Source organism: Notothenia rossii, assembly GCF_949606895.1.
Source record: "Notothenia rossii genome assembly, chromosome: 12".
In the NCBI taxonomy this organism is placed as follows: Eukaryota; Metazoa; Chordata; class Actinopteri; order Perciformes; family Nototheniidae; genus Notothenia; species Notothenia rossii.
In genome coordinates, this window is record NC_136911.1 from 21,362,734 (window position 1) to 21,380,627 (window position 17,894).

A 17,894-nucleotide genomic window follows, 5' to 3' on the forward strand; every position below is an offset into this window, starting at 1 on the left:
CTATAACACACTAGAGCAGGGGTTCCCAAACTTTTCAGCCCGCCAGGGTTCCCGCGGGGTCTTAAAAAGTCTTAAATTTGATAATCTGAATTTAAGGCCTTAAAAAGGTCTTAAATATGACCAAACAAATAAGAAAGGTCTTAAATATGATTTAGAAGGTCTTAAAAATGATCGGATTTGAAAGGTACTTCTGTGTTGCGATCGCGTCTAAAATGTGTTTTGGGGAAAATGTCCGGGCTGCAAAGTAACCACTACGGTAAGAGCCTTTCAGTTCCCCCCAACGATTTGTATTGAAATAAATCAACATGGAACCAGCAATCACTAACCTTGTTTCCCCCGGCTCCTTATCGGAGAACACCCAGGTAGTAACCTAGCAACCAAGCTTCAGCTAGCGGCAGTCAGAAACTCATGTCTCTTCGAATCTACTTACAAATAAATATGGGGAAGTGTAAGTTAAACCGTATTTGGTTGGAAAACATCGAATTTAGTGCTTGGTTGAAACCAGTGGAGGGGAACGTGTTTGAAGCCCCTCGCACCTTTTGCAAAAGAAAGCGTTTGTTTTGCTAATGTAGCGTTAACTAGTGCAGCGTTAACGCTACAGCTTCCATGAGTGTTTTTTATTGGTTAAGTGGTCCTTGGTATGACAAAGTTTGAGAAACACTGCGCTAGTGGATTGTCAAAGGGGGAGCCTCGTTGCGGGGAAATTATACAGATGGCTAATCCGCCCCTGAAAATGTCTATGCAAACGTTATTATTAATAATAATAAAAAATAAAAAAATTATAATAAAAATTAAGCAATTTTTTTTTTCTTTTTTTTTTCATTTTTCTTTTGTAATCATCTCGCGACCCCCACTCAGAGGAAAGGGAAAACCCCAAAAGCATAAAAGGGCTTCTCTAAGATAATAATCTGAAACCTTTCATGTAGGCCTATTGCTTTTTCATATATGACTAATACATGTGTTCTCGTTCCCTCTCTGTTTCTACCTGTAAATAATATGTACACATGACCAAATATGTATATATGTTCATTTGAATTAATTTCTTATTTTATGCTTACTTATTTATTATTTTTCATTTGTATCTTTGATTGTATTCATCTGTGTGAATCTGCGCTGTCCTGTTTTTCAATCTCACCCTGTTGCTGTTAAACTACTGTATTTCCCCACGGCGATTAATAAAGGTTATCTTATCTTATCCCCAACAGAAGCATGCTGCACCTGAGGATCGTACCATCTCTGCACCCACAGACCACAGAGCAGGAACCACTAATGCAGAACAGATGTTCATCAGCTGCTGCAATGGGATGAACTCTTGCTGGTTCCACTGCGGCTTTATCTGCATTAAGGCGCCGCTGCTGTTTATTCGCTTACTGCGAGATGAGATCACACGATAACAAGGTAAGGGGTCACGACCCAAACTCAAGCCTGGTCACACAGCAGGGGAGGTACATTTGTAACATAAGGCATATTTTAAAGCTATATGTATGTTTGTGTGAGGGGTATTAGAACAAGGCCGCTCCTTTTAATGTGTCTGGGATTAAATTGTGTTTTTAATAATAAAGCTTTATGCGTATACACAGGGTGCATAAAAAAGATGACACACAACACAAAATAAGCAGAAGAAAATGTCATTATTTTATTTTATATATGTATATTTATCCCCAAATATGAATAAAATAACAAAGTAATACAATCAAAAATAAGGAAATAATAAAATATAATGAATAAAATCAATACAAATATTACAGGAATAATAAAGATTAAAAGACATATTGAAACACCACGGGATGTTGCTTATTAAAAGCTAATCCCTAAAAATATAAAAAATGTTTTCAGCTGTTTAAAAAAGTCCACTGAGTTTGCCTCTAATCTTTCCTGGTAGGTCTTTTCTCATTATGTGGACATAGTGAGTTGTGAGTGACTAGCCTATTGACACAGATGGGACATGTGGTAGCACAACAGGAAAGTAAAAATAGAAACAGGAAATGGGTTTACTCAGAAATGCGTTTCATTTTCTCTGTGTGAGGGTCGGACAAGCTGTAAGCCTTTATCTGTCCGGACAGCAGCTTAGAACAGCATTACCATATCATTAGCATTTTCACCGGGGTATGATTTATCAATCCATACAGCAATCAGCGAGGGAGTGGGGGGGGGGGGACCCTAATCAGCCAGGGGATATGAGGACATATGGCTGCCTGATTACACCGACATTCACCTGCTGAATGAGCTCCACATCTCAAATTAAGATGCTCTCAGCAGGAGAGGAAAGCACCCAGAGCGGCTGAATGCAAACACATCTCCTCAGGAAGATCAGCAGAGATGGCAAAAGTACACACATCCTTTACTCAAGTAGAAGTACAGATACTCGTGTTTAAAAATACTCTGGTGAAAGTAGAAGTACTGACTAAACTTCTTTACTCAAGTCAAAGTAAAGAGGCTTTGAAATGTACTTCAGTAAAAAGTACCCATAACTAGCAGCTGTTTTAAAGAGTACCTGACCTCCCTTTATATTAATAGAACAATAATGTCCTTGTTAGCTAATGAATGTTTCCATGCTGAACAACGGCAACATGACAACGTTTCCATTGGTCCCTCTTCTTTAGAGAAGACCAGGAAATGATGGATACATGGATCGTGTTCAAATCAATAGGCACGCAATGACTCTAAATAATAATGATCACGCCACCAAACACACATTCAGACTAAAGGAACCAGCCTGTTTGGAAAATGAGAGAAGTAGAAAGTACAGGTATTTGTGTTCAACATGTAAGAAGTAGAAAGTACAGGTATTTGTGTTCAACATGTAAGAAGTAGAAAGTACAGGTATTTGTGTTCAACATGTAAGAAGTAGAAAGTATAGGTATTTGAGTTCAACATGTAAGAAGTAGAAAGTACAGGTATTTGTGTTCAACATGTAAGAAGTAGAAAGTACAGGTATTTGTGTTCAACATGTAAGAAGTAGAAAGTACAGGTATTTGTGTTCAACATGTAAGAAGTAGAAAGTACAGGTATTTGAGTTCAACATGTAAGAAGTAGAAAGTATAGGTATTTGAGTTCAACATGTAAGAAGTAGAAAGTACAGGTATTTGTGTTCAACATGTAAGAAGTAGAAAGTATAGGTATTTGAGTTCAACATGTAAGAAGTAGAAAGTATAGGTATTTGAGTTCAACATGTAAGAAGTAGAAAGTATAGGTATTTGTGTTCAACATGTAAGAAGTAGAAAGTACAGGTATTTGAGTTCAACATGTAAGAAGTAGAAAGTATAGGTATTTGAGTTCAACATGTAAGAAGTAGAAAGTACAGGTATTTGAGTTCAACATGTAAGAAGTAGAAAGTACATGTATTTGTGTTCAACATGTAAGAAGTAGAAAGTACATGTATTTGTGTTCAACATGTAAGAAGTAGAAAGTACAGGTATTTGGGTTCAACATGTGAGAAGTAGAAAGTACAGGTATTTGAGTTCAACATGTGAGAAGTAGAAAGTACATGTATTTGAGTTCAACATGTAAGAAGTAGAAAGTACAGGTATTTGTGGTCAACATGTAAGAAGTAGAAAGTAAAAGTCATCTGAAAAATAAGTAGTGGAGTAAAGTACTGATACCAGAAAAATGTACTTAAGTACAGTAACGAAGTATTTGTACTCTACTACTTCCCAGCTCTGAAGATCAGACATCTGCTAATGATTCAGGTCATACGCTATGACATAGAAACAGAAATGTCATCCAGAGCAGCGAGTGAGGATGTGTTGGTGTTTTACTCTTGTGTTGTGAGTTTATGTAACTGGCTTAGGCAGCGTGGGTCACTAGACCTAATCCAGAGCCATTTGATTGATTTAGCATAGGTCACTTACTGAGGTGACCCATTAAGAAGCTCAGACGTACTTTCTATTGTTTAAGCTGACAGGTGAATAATCCATCCATCCATCCATCTTCTCCCGCTTATCCGTGGTCGGGTCGCGGAGGTAACAGTTCCAGCAGAGAGCCCCAAACTTTCTTTTCCCTGGCCTCATCAACCAGCTCTGACTGGGGGGTCCCAAGGCGCTCCCAGGCCAGAGAAGAGATATAATCCCTCCACCTGGTTCTAGGTCTACCCCTTGGTCTCCTCCCAGCTGGACGTGCCTGGAACACCTCCCTAGGGAGGCGCCCAGGTGGCATCCTAACTAGGTGCCTGAACCACCTCAACTGGCTGCTTTCGACGCGAAGGAGGAGCGGCTCAACTCTGAGTCCCTCCCGGATAACTGAACTTCTCACCTTATCCCTAAGGGAGACACCAGCCAGCCTGCGGAGAAAATCCATCTCGACCGCTTGTACCCGCGATCTCGTTCTTTCGGTCATGACCCATCCTTCATGACCATAGGTGAGGGTAGGAAGGGAAATGGCCCGGTAGACAGAGAGCTTTGCCTTCTGGCTCAGCTCCCTTTTCGTCACAACGGTGCGGTAAAGAGACTGCAGTACCGCTCCCGCTGCTCCGATTCTCCGACCCATCTCACGCTCCATTGTTCCCTGACTCGAGAACAAGACCCCGAGATACTTGAACTCCTTCACTTGGGGTAAGGACTCATTCCCTACTTGGAGTGAACAGTCCATCGGTTTCCTGCTGAGAACCATGGCCTCAGATTTGGAGGTGCTGATCCTCATCCCAGCCGCTTCACACTCGGTTGCGAACCGATCCAGTGAGTGCTGAAGGTCGTATACCGATGAAGCCATCAGAACCACATTCTGCAAAAAGCAGTGGTGCAATCCTTAGTCCACCGAACTGCAGACCCCCTCCCCCACGACTACGCCTCGAAATCCGATCCAGGATTTAATAATAAACAATTTAAAGAAAAGAGGCCCTATTACGCCTGGGTGGTTTTCACTTTCATGAAGTGTCTTATATAGGTTTTTGTGCATGTTAATGGTGTGCAAAGGTTAACATCAGTAGAGACACTACATACTGATATACACCTGAACATCAGCAGGAGAGGACTCTTTAAAGTAGAGACACTACATACTGATATACACCTGAACATCAGCAGGAGAGGACTCTTTAAAGTAGAGACACTACATACTGATATACACCTGAACATCAGCAGGAGAGGACTCTTTAAAGTAGAGACACTACATACTGATATACACCTGAACATCAGCAGGAGAGGACTCTTTAAAGTAGAGACACTACATACTGATATACACCTGAACATCAGCAGGAGAGGACTCTTTAAAGTAGAGACACTACATACTGATATACACCTGAACATCAGCAGGAGAGGACTCTTTAAAGTAGAGACACTACATACTGATATACACCTGAACATCAGCAGGAGAGGACTCTTTAAAGTAGAGACACTGCATACTGACATACACCTGAACATCAGCAGGAGAGGACTCTTTAAAGTAGAGACACTACATACTGATATACACCTGAACATCAGCAGGAGAGGACTCTTTAAAGTAGAGAGACTACATACTGATATACACCTGAACATCAGCAGGAGAGGACTCTTTAAAGTAGAGACACTACATACTGATATACACCTGAACATCAGCAGGAGAGGACTCTTTAAAGTAGAGACACTACATACTGATATACACCTGAACATCAGCAGGAGAGGACTCTTTAAAGTAGAGACACTACATACTGATATACACCTGAACATCAGCAGGAGAGGACTCTTTAAAGTGTGTTTGAATACTGATATGAAAGTGAGCTCAACATGTCCTCTTTAAAGGCATAACCTCCTATGAATATTATATCACCTTTTTCTAATTATCACTCTGAATCTGTTGGCATTATAAGCTCCTCTGATGAGAGCCAAGTCCCCCCCCCCCCCCCCCTCACACTGACCCTCCAGAGGGCCTCACATTCAGAGTTACATTCCCTTAAGAGGACATGCCATCACTACTTATTACACACACAGGGAAAGGCTGGGGGGAATAAGTAGGCCACGCTAGCATTATCTGTTTTTCATGCCGTGAAGTTGGTTTGGAGCAAAGTCGACAAGGGCTCCGTGTCCAATGGGGGGGTAAACAGACAGACAGCGACACGTCTTAATGTAAACTGAGGAAACGACAACCTGCATTAAAAATACAGCCACACACATCTAGGGGCAACTTCAAGCAGATTTAAAAAGGGTTATTTATCTCTATTAGTCGATTGAGGTTTATAGTTGCCACATTTCTTTGTGGATTTATCCTAATGCTTCCAGTTTGCTGATGTTCAGGTGTGAGAGCTTTCCGAGTTAACAGTCAGTCGGCAGATGGTCCACTGACCTCCCCATATGTGATCAGGGCTTGTCAGGAGAGGCTTGCAGAAGATTTCTCATTTACTGCTTATTAAACCATCCGTGTATTAGAATGACAGGCGCTGGCACAGATCCGCATGCATCTGTTCTGAAAAATAAGCTCCTATAGTTGAACAAAGCACAACATGTCTTGTTTCCTGTGTAGGCTATGCGCTGGAGTTAGTACAATATTTTAGGGGGAATTTGAAACTGCAGGGACAGTCTTTTGTCTCATAATCCTAGTAATCTTTGTGAAATCCCTCAGTATCGACTTGGATTAAGTATTCAGCTGAAGATCCGGCCGGTTCTTATTAAATGTTAAAGGGGCGTAAGCCTAATTAGGAGAAGAAGAAGTCCACTCCTGGGACTGTCCTGAGTGAGAAGCCTTCCTGCAGACCACCATGCTCAGCTCTATTTAACTCTCTCAACCCTCTTCCAGGGCTCTTTCCCAGGGTTCAATTATTCATCAAGCACCGTGTGACTAAATCTTACTTTTGTCGCTGCCTGCTGCGGTGCATACTTACACACACAGCTTTTATGTCAGCCCCTATAAAACACATGGCTCAACTAGAGATCTGTCACTAAGTGTCACTGCGTCAAACTGGAACTGACTTAAAGGAGTATTTTTGACAGGTAACTAGAGTATATTATTAAAGTAACCCTGAAATCAGAAATCCTCTCACACGTCTCGTTTCTGGAGAACACTTCCGGACAAGAGCAGGGAGTGATGAAGGCAAACCTACAATTTCCTTTCTTTCCGTGATAACATAGATAAAATGGTGCATTCATCAGGCAGTGCTAATTTAAAGGCAACATGCTCCCCCCCCCCTCACACACTCTCCATCTCCTCCACTTCCTCCTGTTCAGCAAAATGCTGATATGTGCGTAAGAGTGCTTATTTTTCTCCTCCATTACCAGATTAATTAAAGTGTGGCTCTTGCCAATGCCCAGACGGACCCTCAGTACTTCAAATGGGCTTAATCACCGTGCACTCCCTAATCTGGTGCTCATTTAAAGAATTGCCTGGAACATACTGACGACTGGACTCTCCCAATGTTCAGCTTTATCTGGAAGAAGTCCTCGCTCTGGCGCCGTCAACCACTGTATTTGATGTCGAGTTAATTCACAGTTTTTTTTTGATACGGTGCTTAAAGATTTCACTGTTCTGTGACATGTAATGCTCCCTGTGCATGGGGATAGGCTTGTGTTCTGGGGAGATAGTGGGAGAAGTGTGTGTGTGTGTGTGTGTGTGTGTGTGTGTGTGTGTGTGTGTGTGTGTGTGTGTGTGTGTGTGTGTGTGTGTGTGTGTGTGTGTGTGTGTGTGTGTGTGTGTGTGTGTGTGTGTGTGTGTGTGTGTGTGTGTGTGTGTGTGTGTGTGTGTGTGTGTGTGTGTGTGTGTGTGTGTGTGTGTGTGTGTGTGTGTGTGTGCGTGCACTAAGGCAGGCATTCTTGTAGCTCTTTGTTGTCCACATGTCATGATGGATTTGGTCATTGCCGGCTGTGAGCGGCTGACACGAGAGCATGCAGCACGCCTGCAGGAAAACACAAGCTCAGCCCATTGTGTTTCCCAGCACTCACTCCCTCTGCAATAATGTGTCTGATGTGCGACTGTGGAATAAGATTCAATCAAAACCTGCAAAATCAAATCACATTATTCCTCGAGTGATGTGCCATTTGCATCCTTTAAATTAATTGGTATGTTATCTCCTCTTAAATTGTTTACCATTGTGTGTTATTTTTGCAATGCTAAATGGTTGCTTATTCAAATGCATATAATGCTTCCAGGCTAATTAATCCGCTAATTGCAGACGGGACATTTATGCACGCACGGATATCTGTGAGACTATGAGATTATAGAATTAATTATTAATGAATATTTGACTGGATTGGTAAAGATACACAGATGTCTCCAGGTGTTAGACATGTCCCTTCATACCTGCAGATAGGCAGCTGCCCAGGGGTCTCAGCTTCTGACCCACAATCCTCTGCTCCACCGAGTCCACAGAGAGAGCGATTAATCCTCTCCATACTCCCAAATCAGCCGGCTCATATTTGCATAAAGATATCAAAGCGACTGAAGGGTAGCAGCGCGGGGCTTTAGGGTATATATATAGGGGGTATATATATAGGAGGGAGATGGTTAAGGAGGCAGAAGCATATTGCAGCGTATATATGCGTCCTTAACCATCTCCCTCCTCTCCTCTCACCTGTTCCTCATTCACTTTCCTCCAGTTTCATAACACAGGAGTTCCCCGGAGTCCTTCTCTGAGGATGCTTGAACGACAGCATCACGTTAGAGTTGTTTAAAGTGGCAAATCGCCTGATTCCTCAGCAGGGACAGAACCCCTATTGATGCCATCCATCTCTGACAATTGAAAAGCCTAGCGAAATAAATCATTCATCCTGCTGTCAGTTAATGTAAACGTAGAACGACATGCATGCACCGGACACTTAATGGATCCTCGATGGGGGGAAATGGTTACGAATCAACCCTTTTTTTTTTTTGCAGTGTGTGTGTGTGGGGTTTGCGTGCATGTGAGTGTGAAAGCTTTTATCAGACGAGAATGGCTTTGGCCTTGTCTTCTGCGTGGCTGGCCGTGCTCAGGCCTCAGGGCAGCGCTGCAGAGAGAGAGGGTCACATTCTGCCGCTGCTGCAGACCCCCCCCCAGGCTCATGCAGGGGGGACAGGAGTACATGCTCTCCCCCGCCCCCTCTGTAACCACCATCTGCTACCCCACTACTGAGCCACACAGGATGGGGCCTAAAGGAAGGGCAGCTGGGGGTGCTTCAGGGGAGGAAGGACCTAAAGTAGTCTGGATCTCTGCCTCATCCTGCAGGTTTGGGTTCATCGAGATGCGCACGTACCCTCACATTTCCAGTATTTGGCAAAAGTACACACATCCTTTACTCAAGTAGAAGTACAGATACTCATGTTTAAAAATACTCTGCAAGTAGAAGTACTGACTAAACTTCTTTACTCAAGAAAAAGTGAAGAGGCTTTGAAATGTACTTCAGTAAAAAGTACCCATAACTAGCAGCTGTTTTAAAGAGTACCTGACCTCCCTTTATATTAATAGAACAATAATGTCATTGTTAGCTAATGAATGTTTCCATGGTGACCAACGGCAACATGACAACGTTTTCATTGGTCCCTCTTCTTTAGAGAAGACCAGGAAATGATGGATACACGGATCGTGTTCAAATCAATAGGCACGCAATGACTCTAAATAATAATGATCACGCCACCAAACACACATTCAGACTAAAGGAACCAGCCTGTTTGGAAAATGAGAGAAGTAGAAAGTACAGGTATTTGTGTTCAACATGTAAGAAGTAGAAAGTACAGGTATTTGGGTTCAACATGTAAGAAGTAGAAAGTACAGGTATTTGAGTTCAACATGTAAGAAGTAGAAAGTACAGGTATTTGAGTTCAACATGTAAGAAGTAGAAAGTACAGGTATTTGTGTTCAACATGTAAGAAGTAGAAAGTACAGGTATTTGAGTTCAACATGTAAGAAGTAGAAAGTACAGGTATTTGGGTTCAACATGTAAGAAGTAGAAAGTACAGGTATTTGAGTTCAACATGTAAGAAGTAGAAAGTACAGGTATTTGAGTTCAACATGTAAGAAGTAGAAAGTACAGGTATTTGTGTTCAACATGTAAGAAGTAGAAAGTACAGGTATTTGTGTTCAACATGTAAGAAGTAGAAAGTACAGGTATTTGAGTTCAACATGTAAGAAGTAGAAAGTACAGGTATTTGTGTTCAACATGTAAGAAGTAGAAAGTACAGGTATTTGAGTTCAACATGTAAGAAGTAGAAAGTACAGGTATTTGAGTTCAACATGTAAGAAGTAGAAAGTACAGGTATTTGAGTTCAACATGTAAGAAGTAGAAAGTACAGGTATTTGTGTTCAACATGTAAGAAGTAGAAAGTACAGGTATTGGTGTTCAACATGTAAGAAGTAGAAAGTACAGGTATTTGTGTTCAACATGTAAGTACAGCAACAAAGTATTTGTACTCCACTACTTCCCATCTCTGCACATTTCAATACAGTGCATTAAACCTGATTGTGGAAACTGTAATGTGTTGACTCCAGCTGAGAGCAGGGTAGAATTACTAATGAAGGGCCAACACAGTAATCCAGCTTCACAATGTGCAGCGGTCCTTTTACAGCATGGGGGGGGGGGGGCTGATGATTGTTCATTAGCACACTCAGTAGGAGCTCACACTCGACCAACCTACCGGAGATTAGAGTGCCAAACCTCACGCATAAGCATTGGTAATAATAATAATAATAATAATAATGTATAGTAGACAATTCACATCTCATTCACATTACAACTGCAGCGATGTGATGATTTATTTGAATAACACACAGTCAGGTGACAGTTTAAGATGCATCAGAGTGCTTTGAGAAAGTGCAGCGAGTGTTAGCTCCCTAAAAGGCTTCAATGGAACAAATGCAGCTCCAAAATCAAGTAATAGAATAATAAAACAAGGTGTTTTCGCTGGTAATAAGTTGGAAAATCTACCAAAAGAACAAGTGAACATTAGCTTGGTGAGATTTCTTGAAAAAAGATGGGATATTTAGATAAATTAGAATATTTTTTAACTATATTTGAGCCGAATCAGGAAATGTTAGCCACAAAATAAGCTGCAAATGGCACAAATATTGGTGATTTTCCAATAAAAATGTGTTTTTTTAACTGTCTTGAAACAATATGATCCATCTTTTACAAAGACCACAGCAGCTTAAAAGATAATCTGACATACAACTCAAAATACGTTTCAACAGCCTTTGACTTAAGCAATCATACACGAGAGGCTCCAGTGTATGCCTCGGTCCTGCCGCAGTACTGTCGTGCCAATAATGACGTTCAAGAACGGCCTCAAGTTTATGATTGCGATTCTATTACACAAACTATCATGGTAATCAACAATATCGTAAAAATAATTTCATAATGTGGGCTAATTTGCTCCCAAACCTACGCTTTCTGCTTGAGTTAATCTCCGTCAGAATGTAGTTCCTAGAAAGTAGTTCCCATGGTAACGATAGCCTTTTTTCCAACGCACTCAACTCGTCAGTTGAAACAGCCGCAAATCTTTCGTTGGTTTTGTGGTCTGCGTCCATGTCCAATCATTCATCAATACTGAGGCCCCCCGACAAATCAAAATTAACTTTAAAATCTGACATTTTGTAGCTACCGATTTCCAACGAGAGACAATGTATAACAGTGTAACGGCTGTGTGTCGCTAAGCGTCGCTATGGAAACCACACAATGTAGGCTCATGGAAGTAGTTTCGGTAGGCTAGTGGCGTGTGTAGGCCACTGGATACTTTGTGATTAGGCACGTTCTATTTGATCGTTGTTTGATCGTGGAATCAAACACGCCTATTGACCAATCAGAGAGCTTGCTCAAACCTATGTGTTATAGAATTAACAATATAAGACGCATGGTCTAAAAACGAGACCCTATATCTCACTGCAGTGTTTCTGCTACAGTTATTACGTCTCATATCACAACCCTGTCTCCTAAAAATGACGTTCCCACAGAACTAAGCTGCATTCTCAATTACGTTTAGCAAGAAACGTATTGTCTCCCACGTTATGTTTGTTATGAACTTATCTCAAATACATTTATTTTCTACATATCTTCTAGAAACATATTTTCTCCCACGTTACGTTTCTTATGAACGTATCTTAAATACGTTTATTTTCTACATATCTTTGCCATTTATTGTCTTGCTTATAATAATGAAAATATGTTTCTAGAAGATATGTAGAAAATAAACGTATTTGAGATACGTTCGTAACGTGGGAGAAAATACGTTTCTTGCTAAACGTAATTGAGAATTCAGTTTAGTTTTGTGAGAACGTATTTTTTAGGAGACAGGGTTGCATATCAGGTGCAAAGAAATATTCTGACTAGAAATTGGACAAGGCAGGATTTCCAGTTGAGCAGCGTTTCACTTCCACTTCATAGTGAAACCAGAGATGCAACTTGACGCTTGGAAAGGAAACCAGTCGTTCTGTTGGTAAACAAAGAGGGTTTACTTCATGCTGTGCGAGCTTGTCTTCTTCCGTGTGTGTGTGTGTGTGTGTGTGTGTGTGTGTGTGTGTGTGTGTGTGTGTGTGTGTGTGTGTGTGTGTGTGTGTGTGTGTGTGTGTGTGTGTGTGTGTGTGTGTGTGTGTGTGTGTGTGTGTGTGTGTGTGTGTGTGTGTGTGTGTGTGTGTGTGTGTGTGTGTGTGTGTGTGTGTGTGTGTGTGTGAACATGGCTCATGAGCAGGGCCTAAAGTCATTAATGTTAATGTGTGTGTGCATCCCTCACTATTCCCCACACGGCTCTATATATAGTCTGTAATGATAGCCAGCTCGGGGAGATGAAGGCAGTGAATTAATAAGCCTCCGCTCCGTCTCTAGACGAGGTCTCTCTGCGGATCAGAATCACAGATGAGATGTTAACAGAGCTTCTTTTTTCTCATTCCGTTTTCTGCTTTTCCTCTGAAAATGAATTGATTTCTGGGGGAGGCACAAATGGCTCTATTTGAGTTGGAATTTCATTTCTGCCTCGTTGAGATTCTGCAGAGAAAGTCTGATTTATTGATGAGCCCTGCAGGAAGCACGGGTCACATTATGAGGAGAGGGGTTAGAGGGTTAGATTAAGGATTAAGATGTGCTTTCAAGTCTGCTACGCCGGAGCCAAATGGCAGTGATTTAAGATGCGAGGATTCAGAGGCTTAATTGTCATTTGTAGATAGATAGTGTAGTCTGGCAAGGAACATCTTGAGTCTCAGGATCATCAGAAAGGCAACATGCAATTTTATTAAGAGGTAAAAAAAAAAATCTGTAGAATACATAAAAATAAAAAAGATATAATTAAAAAATAATGCAAGAAAATAATTTTAAAAACAGTATACAAATTGAATAAAATATTGATTATTGTAATAATATATAAATATGTGGACTGTGTTTTAGACATGGGTGAAATAAAAATTGAAAATAGAATTAAAAAAAAAAAATTATGGTAAAAGTGCAGAAATAGGTCAACTACGTATTTCTATACTATAAATATTAATAAATACTGTACAGTGGAATAAAATACTGCTTATTGTTATAATATACAGACTTAAAACAGATGTTCTAGACATAAGCAGGTGATATTACAATGCCAATACAACAGTGCAAATGACATGGTGGTGCAAGTAAAATAACATATCATATATAATAAAGTAGCTTTATAAATGGCTGTCTTTGTATTTTCTAAATACAGAAACAAATAAACAGAAATCCGGTTCTTTTTTATACAAACATGACCAGAATCTTGAATTTCTGAAGCACCTCCAGGCTTTATCAGACACACTGTTTCCTCTGCGTCCTCACTTTACCTCCAGTCTGTGGGATTTGAGGACTCGACCCCTCCATATATGGCTGCGCCCATGTGATGCTAATCCAGAACGGAGAGGGTGAGTCGAGGACAAAATGCCCCGGTTGCTACGAGTGATTGAATGTCTCTGTCTAGAGTGTGAAGTGAGGACAACACACTGCAAAGACCCAGAGGAGCAGAAGATTTCACTTTCCTGCAAATGTGGAGCCTGAGGGTGTTTCTCAATGTCGAGGACGCTTCCTTGGTAGCACATGTCCCTCCGAGTCAGGTGCTTCAGAAGCGATGCAAGAATCCTTCCTCGGAAAACAAAGAATGGTGGAACAGGCTAACAGGTGTGCAGGTGTGCGTCATATGCGAGGCCCCGCCTTAAATGAAGCGCGAAAGATTTAGGGAAATTGGTCCGTGCGCAAAGCATTGTAGGGATTTTAAGACCGCGGAGGATGCACATGTGCAGCCTGGAAATTTCCCGCAACGAAGGACGCCGGCCTTGGTAGAATTCCAAGCATCCTGGACATTGGAACAGTCCTTTGGCGGGGCTCGATGACGGAGCATCCTTGAAATAGTGGCTCTGGAGCATCCTTCCTCGACATTGAGAAACACCCTGGCCGTTTCTCAATCGCGAGGAGACTGGCTTGGTAGTCGCATACTTCCAAGTCACTTCCTTCAGAAATGAAGCAAGTATACTTCCAAGCCACGGCTTCAGAAAACAAAGAAGAATGGAACAGGCTAACAAGTGTGCCACTCTCTCTAACGGTGTCAACATAAACTGTACCGAAAATAAATACCTCACGATGTCTATCTAATTATGAACTTGCTTTACTTTCACGGAACACATTTTTGGTGATAACAAATGTAACAAATTAACATATTTACCAACACATGTTCTACGCCACTACATACTTACATTTAAATGTTTGCTGCGTCGGTTCAGCCATTCTCCGCAAGGGTTTTTGAAATTGGTCCTTGCGCAAAGCATTGTGGGGATTTGAAGGACGCAAAGTCTACCCATGTGCAGCCTCTAAATTACCCCCAAACCAAGGACGTGGCCTTGGTGGAATTCCAAGCGTCCTGGACATTGGAACAGTCCTTCGGGGGCACTCAATGACGTAGCATGCTTGAAATAGTGGCTCTGAAGCATCCTTCCTCGACATTGAGAAACACCCTAAGTGCGAGCGGCATCATCTCAGGCTTAACAGAAAGCGTTACTCTACAAATGTAATCTGTTACAATTCAGATTCAGATTCCTTTTATTGTCACTACACAGTGAAATTGCAAGCATTCCCGAAGGTGCAATCACACATAACGGACAGTATAAGTATCATTTTGACGATACTAGCTAAAACTTTGAATGTATAATATATAAAGTGACTATAAACTGGATCTATGATACATTGAACAGTGCGCTTACAAAACACATTACCATACAAATACAAGAACAATGCGGTCAAGGCAGTAAAGAAAAGTCAGAAGTAAGTTATTGCACATGTATTTATCAGTGCAGTTGATAATTACAAAACTATTCTTACTAGAAATAAGAAGTTCAGATGCTTTCCTCGAGTACCAATTATCCTAATACTTCATTTCAAGCAAAAGTCCCGCATTCGAAATCTAACGTACAAAATATACATTAAAATCAACATTTTAGAAAATAATGGTGCAAGTGCAGAAATAACTCAACTTTAAACGTTTAAAATAATATAAAATAAATACTGTTCAGTGGAAGAAATACTGCCCCGCATTCAAAACCTGCAGCAAAATGTACTTAAAGTAATCATCGTGCTGAATAATAGCCTCTATGTGTATAAGTATATTTATATAGGTGACCTTTCTACATGCATTAAGTAACATTTGTATGCTGTTGTGTAACGGAGATAGGGTGAGATGTATTTGCAGATGTTTCCTCCCTGATAGTCCAGCAATGCTCACAGCCTTCTATTAAAATGTAATGAAGCACTGCCCGTGACCTTTCTCTATTGCACAATATACGGCATATCACCACTGCCTCGGATAACATGCTGTACGCATAAATAATGTAAAGAGTGCTTTTACCCCATCACAACTTAGATTACGTAACGTTTGTTTAATTTAAGGCTGTGTACGGTGACAGAGGCAATTCAAAGTCAGCATAAAAAGGGCATCAGGTGAGATAACAAGACACGCAAATAGAAATAAAACAGTATAAGATGCAGGCTTTCCAGCATCCTCGTTTATTTTACCCTTAACTTTCACTGACATTCTGCTGATGTTCAGGTGTATATCAGTATGTAGTGTCTCTACTTTAAAGAGTCCTCTCCTGCTGATGTTCAGGTGTATATCAGTATGTAGTGTCTCTACTTTAAAGAGTCCTCTCCTGCTGATGTTCAGGTGTATATCAGTATGTAGTGTCTCTACTTTAAAGAGTCCTCTCCTGCTGATGTTCAGGTGTATATCAGTATGTAGTGTCTCTACTTTAAAGAGTCCTCTCCTGCTGATGTTCAGGTGTATATCAGTATGTAGTGTCTCTACTTTAAAGAGTACTCTCCTGCTGATGTTCAGGTGTATATCAGTATGTAGTGTCTCTACTTTAAAGAGTCCTCTCCTGCTGATGTTCAGATGTATATCAGTATGTAATGTCTCTACTTTAAAGAGTCCTCTCCTGCTGATGTTCAGGTGTATATCAGTATGTAGTGTCTCTACTTTAAAGAGTACTCTCCTGCTGATGTTCAGGTGTATATCAGTATGTAGTGTCTCTACTTTAAAGAGTACTCTCCTGCTGATGTTCAGGTGTATATCAGTATGTAGTGTCTCTACTTTAAAGAGTCCTCTCCTGCTGATGTTCAGGTGTATATCAGTATGTAATGTCTCTACTTTAAAGAGTCCCTATTGTGAATGGTCAACCTCTTAGAGATGTCCCGCCCCTTAGACTATGGCGTACAATGTGTGGGAGCACTAGCCAATACAAGTGTGACGGTGAATCTTTTGGGATGTCAGACATGCACACTAACCTCTACAACACACTACAGGAAAGGGAAAACCAGTGGCCTCTTTAATGATGTCCTACTGCCTGTTGTCTCTATAATCTGTGTACAGACAGAAAGAAAACACTCCGTCATGTTTTAAAGAGAAAGCACTACAATTGATTTAAATTTTAAGGACAATGGGATCTTTTCACGGCACTTTTAGGAAACACTCTGACCCTTTTACGAGGCTTAGCAACACGAAAATCTGTTGTTACGTTGCTATCTTAGGTCGAATCTGCTCTGGCACCGGCAGAGGTTGCGACCCCGCTCCCGTTCACTTAAGTCAGTGATTTTGTGACACAAGCCTTTAATCCAGACAAAACGAGGAGCTTTTTTTCGTAGCCTCTCCAGGCATCTGTTCCCTGCCATTAACATTCATCCGAGCAAAGTCACATTCAGACGCTAATCAATTGATCAATATTTGCTCCTCTGTTGCATTTACCGCAAAGTGGCTCTAACAACGCATAATGTAGCAGACTGCTGTGTTTTCTAATACGCACAGTTTGTCCTCAAAGGTCCGACGGTGAAGCCGAGAGTCTGTTTTTATTTGATGGCCGTTTTAAGTTGCCGCTCCGAGGGAAGCAGAACAGCTTCTTCTGTTCCTGACGGACATTATTTGAGCGATGTTTCTCCCTGAGGACGTCAACAGAGCAGAACAACACTCACCTGTTTGCTTTGTGTTGACCATCTGTGAGTGGGATGTGAATCTGATGCTGACAGCCAGAAAGTGAATGAGAGAAATCGATGCTAGCATGCTAACAGGATACCAAAAACATATTCCCTTACAGCTCCATGAAAAATATCAGATTACTGTTACTTGGGCGATTACAATCAGGATTACAATGTTCGTAGTAAAACTAAAAACGTCATATATTGTTTGTTTTAAAAAGATCAGATGTTATCTCTTCTCTGTCAGCTGTTCTGATCTGTAGGATAATACTTTAAGAGTGAATCTATACTTCTACTGCCTGAGTCTGCTTCATGGTTTTCACTTTCTTTGCTTCATTTGTTCTGTTTTTAATTCAGCTATATGTTCATAAAATAGTGTGTGTGAGTTTAACTGTGTGTTGAACTAAAACGGAGCATTTTCTGTCAGCTCAGATTTCATTTCTGCTTTTTTAAACCGTAGTATGTGCTCGTGTTAGGGCTGCACCATTTTGGGAAAAAATCTAATTGGGATTTCTCTGACAGATATTGCGATTCGATTTGCGATTTTGTTTTTAATCGACCCAACGGAAGTTTATT

At 40.9% G+C, this 17,894-nt stretch overlaps 1 protein-coding gene across 1 annotated transcript in view; it reads left to right on the top strand.

Moving 5' to 3' along the window:
- Positions 1-430: 430 nt before the first annotated feature.
- Positions 431-17,894, top strand: part of csrnp1b (cysteine-serine-rich nuclear protein 1b) — a 75,709-nt gene continuing 58,245 nt past the window's right edge. Inside the window, exons 1-2 of the mRNA XM_079661076.1 lie at positions 431-448; positions 1,206-1,398. The gene's annotated coding sequence lies outside the window, so the exon portion shown is untranslated. The remainder of the gene's footprint in view (positions 449-1,205; positions 1,399-17,894) is intronic.